This window comes from Lissotriton vulgaris, chromosome 1_1 (genome assembly GCF_964263255.1).
Source record: "Lissotriton vulgaris chromosome 1_1, aLisVul1.2, whole genome shotgun sequence".
Classification (NCBI taxonomy): Eukaryota; Metazoa; Chordata; class Amphibia; order Caudata; family Salamandridae; genus Lissotriton; species Lissotriton vulgaris.
The window spans coordinates 1,370,258,930-1,370,269,821 of NC_141685.1; the positions used below are offsets into that span (position 1 = coordinate 1,370,258,930).

The 10,892-nt window shown below is 41.0% G+C and overlaps 5 non-coding genes across 5 annotated transcripts; all 5 read right to left on the reverse strand.

The window, feature by feature from the left end:
* Positions 1-900: 900 nt before the first annotated feature.
* Positions 901-982, reverse strand: TRNAS-AGA (transfer RNA serine (anticodon AGA)). Its single transcript has one exon. It is a non-coding gene; the product is annotated as a tRNA-Ser (tRNA).
* Positions 983-2,481: 1,499 nt separating this feature from the next.
* On the reverse strand, positions 2,482-2,553 carry TRNAH-GUG (transfer RNA histidin (anticodon GUG)). Its single transcript has one exon. It is a non-coding gene; the product is annotated as a tRNA-His (tRNA).
* Positions 2,554-5,423: 2,870 nt separating this feature from the next.
* TRNAH-GUG (transfer RNA histidin (anticodon GUG)) lies at positions 5,424-5,495 on the reverse strand. The gene has a single exon. It is a non-coding gene; the product is annotated as a tRNA-His (tRNA).
* Positions 5,496-6,783: 1,288 nt separating this feature from the next.
* TRNAS-AGA (transfer RNA serine (anticodon AGA)) lies at positions 6,784-6,865 on the reverse strand. The gene has a single exon. It is a non-coding gene; the product is annotated as a tRNA-Ser (tRNA).
* A 2,858-nt stretch (positions 6,866-9,723) lies between these two features.
* On the reverse strand, positions 9,724-9,805 carry TRNAS-AGA (transfer RNA serine (anticodon AGA)). Its single transcript has one exon. It is a non-coding gene; the product is annotated as a tRNA-Ser (tRNA).
* Positions 9,806-10,892: the final 1,087 nt, after the last annotated feature.

Sequence of the window (10,892 nt, forward strand, 5' to 3'; positions counted from 1 at the left end):
TCACACAAACAGCAGTAAAGCAAGATAACTACACAGATAGGGGGGACTGCATGATTAGGTTTTTGAGGAATTATTGAAACTGACCTCAGTGACCCATAATCAGAGCTGTGGCTAATGACTGCATGCCTAATTATGATGAAGCAAGCACCATTGCTCGTAGGGGCCCCACAACACACTTTTCTTAGCTCATTGAATTAAAGTAAAAACTTCTGCCATGTGTGAGTGGTAAAGGCTTGTTAATTTTGTTGCTTTTCAAATTCACGTCTGACAACAAGACGAAGGAATATTGGGGCATCAGACGCTTTGGAAAGTAGCCACCAACCGCAGAGAAAGAGAGAAAGAGGGAAAAGACAGTATGAGGTGTGGAGAAAACAGCAGCAGGTACAAGGAGCTCAAATGAGATTAATGGCGCCTAAATAGAGCACGTAAAGGAACAGTTACAAATCTAAGAAAAGGGAAAGAAAAGACTAGGAAAAAACACAGAAAGAGCTTGTAGATGAAATTCTCTTCCAGGAACAGCAGGTTAAGAGAAATTACACAGGGAGCAGTTAAGCTTGTAACACGGGGGAGAATAGAAAAGAAAATGCACTTTTATGAAGTGTGTTTGCCTAATCCAGCTAGCACTTTTGTTTTATTTCTCTATTTGCTTCTTTTATTGGTAAAGTAAGTTTCAAGTGCATGCACAGGTATGACCGAGAGAGCCAGGGTATAATAATTTGTAGCGTTTGCACCAGCGCTAATGAAGGACGAGAGTTATAGCAAAGATATGAAAGGGGGAGCGATAATAAATATGTGATATGGCAATAGTGACACCAAAATAAGCCACCTATTTATAAAACTGACATGGGAGAAATACTAAAGGTTAACTTCTGAAATTGTAGCCGATGTTAAAAAGATTCCCGTTGTCGGCAGGATTCGAACCTGCGCGGGGAGACCCCAATGGATTTCTAGTCCATCGCCTTGACCACTCGGCCACAACAACTGACTGTCAGGCGTGTGCACATAATCTGTATGCAAGTTTTCAAGGTGTCCCACAGCAAATTCCTGATATTCTGCAATGCACTTTTTAAAAATAATGTTTTTTTAAGCAGGCACTTTCTCTCCTAAAAACAAAAATTGCATGCGTATATCTCTAGTTTGGAATACCATAGGCTTGCATGCATACTCTCATGGGTCACTCAAGTTCTTTGGACCCTATTGCACTCTGTTTTCGTGCTGCTTTTAGTATATGGCCCATATTACAGAAGTCTACCATCTTTGAGTATTTGAGGCTCCTTTGTAAGTGCTTTATATTTTTTCCTTGAAGAGCTATATAATAAAGGGGTCCGGGAAAGATTGCATTTATGGAAGATAAAAGAAGGCCCACTTGTCTCACCAAATGCTGTAGAGAAACCTGATGTTTTACTCATGTTATCCTTAGTTCGTTTTTGTTAGACGTTGCATTCTTAAGGTGGTCCCAACCCCACCTTATTGCTTTTCACCTCCGCATTTTGCTGTATCTTTTTGTTGGCCTTAGGACTCTGATCACTTTATCGCTACTAATCAGTGCTGAAGTGCACGTGCTTCTTCCCTAATCATGTGTATAATTGGAGTATACCTGACTGACAGATTTAATTTACTTGAAAGCCCCTTGTAAAGTGGTATACCATATACCCAGGGACTGATTGTGCCGCCCAAAGAAATAGCATTTCAAACCTGTCTCAAGCCTGCTACTGCAGTGCCTGTGCTGCAGTGTACTGCCACTTCGACTTGGCATTTAAAACTACTTGCCAAGCCTTAAACTCCAATTTTATTACATATCAGTAACCCCTAAGGTAGGCCCTAAGTAGTCCTAGGGGCATCATGCTATGTAAGTAAAAGGTAAGACATGTACTGTGGTAGTTTGTATGTCCTAGTAGTATCAAACAGTCTATTACATTTTTCACTACTGTGAGGTCTGCCCCTCTCATAGGTTAGCATTGGGTATTCCCTTATACTTTTTGGGGGGTAATTCCATATCAGAGAGGAGAAGCTTTATTTATTTATTAATAAATCCTATCTACTGGTGAGGTTGGATTTAATCTTACTATTGTATAAATGCCATTTTTAGAGAGTGAGCATTTCTCTGCACTTACTGCTCTATTTGCATGAAAACCTGTCTTCAATTGACGTCTGGATTGGGCTGCGAGACAGCTACAAATGTGCATTCCCTGTAGACAGCCACAACACAGGTCACTCAACTGCAACTGCATTCATCTGCATTCTGATTGGCCTGGGGGAGAGCTCCGCTACCCTTACCGCAAATTTGTTCAAGAACGATAATTTATGTCAGTAAGTACAGTATACCTACATCTTATAATCATGTGTGTTTAAATAATTTGTCGTTAGATCGTTTAAATATTGAAAAGGATCTGTTTTTAATAGACATTTTACAAAAACAACTGGTACATTTGGGAATTCTGTAAAGGAAAAACCCAACTGCTGTGACATTGCCAACCACAATGCCGTGACTCGGATTCGAACCGAGGTTGCTGCGGCCACAACGCAGAGTACTAACCACTATACGATCACGGCGAGCTACTTGGGCTCAATAACGTACAGTGACATGAAGAAATTATAATTCGGAACACTCAGGGCTACTCCTGTGACACGCTGAATGTGTTCATTGCTTCCTCATTCCTTATACAAAGGCTTTATCTCCTCAGTGGTTGATAAACTGAAACCGTTTCCTGGCCGCCTGCTTGTGAACTGGCAGGTGTCAAAGATCACACATACACTGGTGGGCCTGTGATGGGACACCAATGCAGAGAAACACACCTGGCGCAGATATTCTATTCTGTTTATTAGACCTGCATCTCCCCTGTACCTCCTCAAGCCATCTGTATGTGAAGCAAGAAAGAGTTAAGGAACGGTCCATCTACACTTTTATTGGGAGGATGCTGCCGTGAGCTCCTCCCAGCTATTCACACAAACAGCAGTAAAGCTAGATAACTACACAGTTAGGGGGGACTGCATGGTTAGGTTTTTGAGGAATTATTGAAACTGACCTCAGTGACCCATAATCAGAGCTGTGGCTAATGACTGCATGCCTAATTATGATGAAGCAAGCACCATGGCTCGTAGGGGCCCCACAACACACTTTTCTTAGCTCATTGAATCAAAGTATAAACTTCTGCCATGTGTGAGTGGTAAAGGCTTGTTAATTTTGTTGCTTTTCAAATTCACGTCTGACAACAAGACGAAGGAACATTGGGGCATCAGACGCTTTGGAAAGTAGCCACCAACCGCAGAGAAAGAGAGAAAGAGGGAAAAGATAGTATGAGGTGTGGAGAAAACAGCAGCAGGTACAAGGAGCTCAAATGAGATTAATGGCGCCTAAATAGAGCACGTAAAGGAACAGTTACAAATCTAAGAAAAGGGAAAGAAAAGACTAGGAAAAAACACAGAAAGAGCTTGTAGATGAAATTCTCTTCCAGGAACAGCAGGTTAAGAGAAATTACACAGGGAGCAGTTAAGCTTGTAACACGGGGGAGAATAGAAAAGAAAATGCAGTTTTATGAAGTGTGTTTGCCTAATCCAGCTAGCACTTTTATTTTATTTCTCTATTTGCATCTTTTATTGGTAAAGTAAGTTTCAAGTGCATGCACAGGTATGACCGAGAGAGCCAGGGTATAATAATTTGAAGCGTTTGCACCAGCGCTAATGAAGGACGAGAGTTATAGCAAAGATATGAAAGGGGGAGCGATAATAAATATGTGATATGGCAATAGTGACACCAAAATAAGCCACCTATTTATAAAACTGACATGGAAGAAATACTAAAGGTTAGCTTCTGAAATTGTAGCCGATGTTAAAAAGATTCTCGTTGTCAGCAGGATTCGAGCCTGCGCGGGGAGACCCCAATGGATTTCTAGTCCATCACCTTAACCTCTCGGCCACAACAACTGACTGTAAGGCGTGTGCACATAATCTGTATGCAAGTTTTCAAGGTGTCCCACAGCAAATTCCTGATATTCTGCAATGCACTTTTTAAAAATAATGTTTTTTTCAGCAGGCACATTCTCTCCTAAAAGCAAAAATTGCATGCGTATATCTCTAGTTTGGAATACCATAGGCTTGCATGCATACTCTCATGGGTCACTCAAGTTTTTTGGACCCTATTGCACTCTGTTTTCGTGCTGCTTTTAGTATATGGCCCATATTACAGAAGTCTACCATCTTTGAGTATTTGAGGCTCCTTTGTAAGTGCTTTATATTTTTTCCTTGAAGAGCTATATAATAAAGGGGTCCGGGAAAGATTGCATTTATGGAAGATAAAAGAAGGCCCACTTGTCTCACCAAATGCTGTAGAGAAACCTGATGTTTTACTCATGTTATCCCTAGTTCGTTTTTGTTAGACCTCGCATTCTTAAGGTGGTCCCAACCCCACCTTATTGCTTTTCACCTCCGCATTTTGCTGTATCTTTTTGTTGGCCTTAGGACTCTTATCACTTTATCGCTAATAATCAGTGCTGAAGTGCACGTGCTTCTTCCCTAATCATGTGTATAATTGGAGTATACCTGACTGACAGATTTAATTTACTTGAAAGCCCCTTGTAAAGTGGTATACCATATACCCAGGGACTGATTGTGCTGCCCAAAGAAATAGCATTTCAAACCTGTCTCAAGCCTGCTACTGCAGTGCCTGTGCTGCAGTGTACTGCCACTTCGACTTGGCATTTAAAACTACTTGCCAAGCCTTAAACTTCAATTTTATTACATATCAGTAACCTCTAATGTAGGCCCTAGGTAGTCCTAGGGGCATCATGCTATGTAAGTAAAAGGTAAGACATTTACTGTGGTAGTTTGTATGTCCTAGTAGTATCAAACAGTCTATTACATTTTTCACTACTGTGAGGTCTGCCCCTCTCATAGGTTAGCATTGGGTATTCCCTTATACTTTTTGGGGGGTAATTCCATATCAGAGAGGAGAAGCTTTATTTATTTATTGATAAATCCTATCTACTGGTGAGGTTGGATTTAATCTTACTATTGTATAAATGCCATTTTTAGAGAGTGAGCATTTCTCTGCACTTACTGCTCTATTTGCATGAAAACCTGTCTTCAATTGACGTCTGGATTGGGCAGCGAGACAGCTACATATGTGCATTCCCTGTAGACAGCCACAACACAGGTCACTCAACTGCAACTGCATTCATCTGCATTCTGATTGGCCTGGGGGAGAGCTCCGCTACCCTTACCGCAAATATGTTCAAGAACGATAATTTATGTCAGTAAGTACAGTATACCTACATCTTATAATCATGTGTGTTTAAATAATTTGTCATTAGATCGTTTAAATATTGAAAAGGATCTGTTTTTAATAGACATTTTACAAAAACAACTGGTACATTTGGGAATTCTGTAAAGGAAAAACCCAACTGCTGTGACATTGCCAACCACAATGCCGTGACTCGGATTCGAACCGAGGTTGCTGCGGCCACAACGCAGAGTACTAACCACTATACGATCACGGCGAGCTACTTGGGCTCAATAACGTACAGTGACATGAAGAAATTATAATTCGGAACACTCAGGGCTACTCCTGTGATACGCTGAATGTGTTCATTGCTTCCTCATTCCTTATACAAAGGCTTTATCTCCTCAGTGGTTGATAGGCTGAAACCGTTTCCTGGCCGCCTGCTTGTGAACTGGCAGGAGTCAAAGATCACACATACACTGGTGGGCCTGTGATGGGACACCAATGCAGAGAAACACACCTGGCGCAGATATTCTATTCTGTTTATTAGACCTGCATCTCCCCTGTACCTCCTCAAGCCATCTGTATGTGAAGCAAGAAAGAGTTAAGGAACGGTCCATCTACACTTTTATTGGGAGGATGCTGCTGTGAGCTCCTCCCAGCTATTCACACAAACAGCAGTAAAGCTAGATAACTACACAGTTAGGGGGGACTGCATGGTTAGGTTTTTGAGGAATTATTGAAACTGACCTCAGTGACCCATAATCAGAGCTGTGGCTAATGACTGCATGCCTAATTATGATGAAGCAAGCACCATGGCTCGTAGGGACCCACAACACACTTTTCTTAGCTCATTGAATTAAAGTATAAACTTCTGCCATGTGTGAGTGGTAAAGGCTTGTTAATTTTGTTGCTTTTCAAATTCACGTCTGACAACAAGACAAAGGAACATTGGGGCATCAGACGCTTTGGAAAGTAGCCACCAACCGCAGAGAAAGAGAGAAAGAGGGAAAAGACAGTATGAGGTGTGGAGAAAACAGCAGCAGGTACAAGGAGCTCAAATGAGATTAATGGCGCCTAAATAGAGCACGTAAAGGAACAGTTACAAATCTAAGAAAAGGGAAAGAAAAGACTAGGAAAAAACACAGAAAGAGCTTGTAGATGAAATTCTCTTCCAGGAACAGCAGGTTAAGAGAAATTACACAGGGAGCAGTTAAGCTTGTAACACGGGGAGAATAGAAAAGAAAATGCAGTTTTTATGAAGTGTGTTTGCCTAATCCAGCTAGCACTTTTATTTTATTTCTCTATTTGCTTCTTTTATTGGTAAAGTAAGTTTCAAGTGCATGCACAGGTATGACCGAGAGAGCCAGGGTATAATAATTTGAAGCGTTTGCACCAGCGCTAATGAAGGACGAGAGTTATAGCAAAGATATGAAAGGGGGAGCGATAATAAATATGTGATATGGCAATAGTGACACCAAAATAAGCCACCTATTTATAAAACTGACATGGAAGAAATACTAAAGGTTAACTTCTGAAATTGTAGCCGATGTTAAAAAGATTCTCGTTGTCGGCAGGATTCGAACCTGCGCGGGGAGACCCTAATGGATTTCTAGTCCATCGCCTTAACCACTCGGCCACAACAACCGACTGTAAGGCGTGTGCACATAATCTGTATGCAAGTTTTCAAGGTGTCCCACAGCAAATTCCTGATATTCTGCAATTCACTTTTTAAAAATAATTTTTTTTTCAGCAGGCACATTCTCTCCTAAAAACAAACATTGCATGCGTATATCTCTAGTTTGGAATACCATAGGCTTGCATGCATACTCTCATGGGTCACTCAAGTTTTTTGGACCCTATTGCACTCTGTTTTCGTGCTGCTTTTAGTATATGGCCCATATTACAGAAGTCTACCATCTTTGAGTATTTGAGGCTCCTTTGTAAGTGCTTTATATTTTTTCATTGAAGAGCTATATAATAAAGGGGTCCGGGAAAGATTGCATTTATGGAAGATAAAAGAAGGCCCACTTGTCTCGCCAAATGCTGTAGAGAAACCTGATGTTTTACTCATGTTATCCTTAGTTCGTTTTTGTTAGACCTTGCATTCTTAAGGTGGTCCCAACCCCACCTTATTGCTTTTCACCTCCTCATTTTGCTGTATCTTTTTGTTGGCCTTAGGACTCTGATCACTTTATCGCTACTAATCAGTGCTGAAGTGCACGTGCTTCTTCCCTAATCATGTGTATAATTGGAGTATACCTGACTGACAGATTTAATTTACTTGAAAGCCCCTTGTAAAGTGGTATACCATATACCCAGGGACTGATTGTGCCGCCCAAAGAAATAGCATTTCAAACCTGTCTCAAGCCTGCTACTGCAGTGCCTGTGCTGCAGTGTACTGCCACTTCGACTTGGCATTTAAAACTACTTGCCAAGCCTTAAACTCCAATTTTATTACATATCAGTAACCCCTAAGGTAGGCCCTAGGTAGTCCGAGGGGCATCATGCTATGTAAGTAAAAGGTAAGACATTTACTGTGGTAGTTTGTATGTCCTAGTAGTATCAAACAGTCTATTACATTTTTCACTACTGTGAGGTCTGCCCCTCTCATAGGTTAGCATTGGGTATTCCCTTATACTTTTTGGGGGGTAATTCCATATCAGAGAGGAGAAGCTTTATTTATTTATTGATAAATCCTATCTACTGGTGAGGTTGGATTTAATCTTACTATTGTATAAATGCCATTTTTAGAGAGTGAGCATTTCTCTGCACTTACTGCTCTATTTGCATGAAAACCTGTCTTCAATTGACGTCTGGATTGGGCAGCGAGACAGCTACATATGTGCATTCCCTGTAGACAGCCACAACACAGGTCACTCAACTGCAACTGCATTCATCTGCATTCTGATTGGCCTGGGGGAGAGCTCCGCTACCCTTACCGCAAATATGTTCAAGAACGATAATTTATGTCAGTAAGTACAGTATACCTACATCTTATAATCATGTGTGTTTAAATAATTTGTCATTAGATCGTTTAAATATTGAAAAGGATCTGTTTTTAATAGACATTTTACAAAAACAACTGGTACATTTGGGAATTCTGTAAAGGAAAAACCCAACCGCTGTGACATTGCCAACCACAATGCCGTGACTCGGATTCAAACCGAGGTTGCTGCGGCCACAACGCAGAGTACTAACCACTATACGATCACGGCGAGCTACTTGGGCTCAATAACGTACAGTGACATGAAGAAATTATAATTCGGAACACTCAGGGCTGCTCCTGTGATAGGCTGAATGTGTTCATTGCTTCCTCATTCCTTATACAAAGGCTTTATCTCCTCAGTTGTTGATAGGCTGAAACCGTTTCCTGGCCGCCTGCTTGTGAACTTGCAGGAGTCAAAGATCACACATACACTGGTGGGCCTGTGATGGGACACCAATGCAGAGAAACACATCTGGCGCAGATATTCTATTCTGTTTATTAGACCTGCATCTCCCCTGTACCTCCTCAAGCCATCTGTATGTGAAGCAAGAAAGAGTTAAGGAACGGTCCATCTACTCTTTTATTGGGAGGATGCTGCCGTGAGCTCCTCCCAGCTAATCACACAAACAGCAGTAAAGCAAGATAACTACACAGTTAGGGGGTACTGCATGGTTAGGTTTTTGAGGAATTATTGAAACTGACCTCAGTGACCCATAATCAGAGCTGTGGCTAATGACTGCATGCCTAATTATGATGAATCAAGCACCATGGCTCGTAGGGGCCCCACAACACACTTTTCTTAGCTCATTGAATTAAAGTATAAACTTCTGCCATGTGTGAGTGGTAAAGGCTTGTTAATTTTGTTGCTTTTCAAATTCACGTCTGACAACAAGACAAAGAAACATTGGGGCATCAGACGCTTTGGAAAGTAGCCACCAACCGCAGAGAAAGAGAGAAAGAGGGAAAAGACAGTATGAGGTGTGGAGAAAACAGCAGCAGGTACAAGGAGCTCAAATGAGATTAATGGCGCCTAAATAGAGCACGTAAAGGAACAGTTACAAATCTAGGAAAAGGGAAAGAAAAGACTAGGAAAAAACACAGAAAGAGCTTGTAGATGAAATTCTCTTCCAGGAACAGCAGGTTAAGAGAAATTACACAGGGAGCAGTTAAGCTTGTAACACGGGGAGAATAGAAAAAAAATGCAGTTTTATGAAGTGTGTTTGCCTAATCCAGCTAGCACTTTTATTTTATTTCTCTATTTGCTTCTTTTATTGGTAAAGTAAGTTTCAAGTGCATGCACAGGTATGACCGAGAGAGCCAGGGTATAATAATTTGAAGCGTTTGCACCAGCGCTAATGAAGGACGAGAGTTATAGCAAAGATATGAAAGGGGGAGCGATAATACATATGTGATATGGCAATAGTGACACCAAAATAAGCCACCTATTTATAAAACTGACATGGGAGAAATACTAAAGGTTAACTTCTGAAATTGTAGCCGATGTTAAAAAGATTCTCGTTGTCGGCAGGATTCGAACCTGCACGGGGAGACCCCAATGGATTTCTAGTCCATCACCTTAACCACTCGGCCACAACAACTGACTGTCAGGCGTGTGCACATAATCTGTATGCAAGTTTTCAAGGTGTCCCACAGCAAATTCCTGATATTCTGCAATGCACTTTTTAAAAATAATGTTTTTTTCAGCAGGCACTTTCTCTCCTAAAAACAAAAAATTGCATGCGTATGTCTCTAGTTTGGAATACCATAGGCTTGCATGCATACTCTCATGGGTCACTCAAGTTTTTTGGACCCTATTGCACTCTGTTTTCGTGCTGCTTTTAGTATATGGCCCATATTACAGAAGTCTACCATCTTTGAGTATTTGAGGCTCCTTTGTAAGTGCTTTATATTTTTTCCTTGAAGAGCTATATAATAAAGGGGTCCGGGAAAGATTGCATTTATGGAAGATAAAAGAAGGCCCACTTGTCTCACCAAATGCTGTAGAGAAACCTGATATTTTACTCATGTTATCCTTAGTTCGTTTTTGTTAGACGTTGCATTCTTAAGGTGGTCCCAACCCCACCTTATTGCTTTTCACCTCCGCATTTTGCTGTATCTTTTTGTTGGCCTTAGGACTCTGATCACTTTATCGCTACTAATCAGTGCTGAAGTGCACGTGCTTCTTCCCTAATCATGTGTATAATTGGAGTATACCTGACTGACAGATTTAATTTACTTGAAAGCCCCTTGTAAAGTGGTATACCATATACCCAGGGACTGATTGTGCCGCCCAAAGAAATAGCATTTCAAACCTGTCTCAAGCCTGCTACTGCAGTGCCTGTGCTGCAGTGTACTGCCACTTCGACTTGGCATTTAAAACTACTTGCCAAGCCTTAAACTCCAATTTTATTACATATCAGTAACCCCTAAGGTAGGCCCTAAGTTGTCCTAGGGGCATCATGCTATGTAAGTAAAAGGTAAGACATGTACTGTGGTAGTTTGTATGTCCTAGTACTATCAAACAATCTATTACATTTTTCACTACTGTGAGGTCTGCCCCTCTCATAGGTTAGCATTGGGTATTCCCTTATACTTTTTGGGGGGTAATTCCATATCAGAGAGGAGAAGCTTTATTTATTTATTGATAAATCCTATCTACTGGTGAGGTTGGATTTAATCTTACTA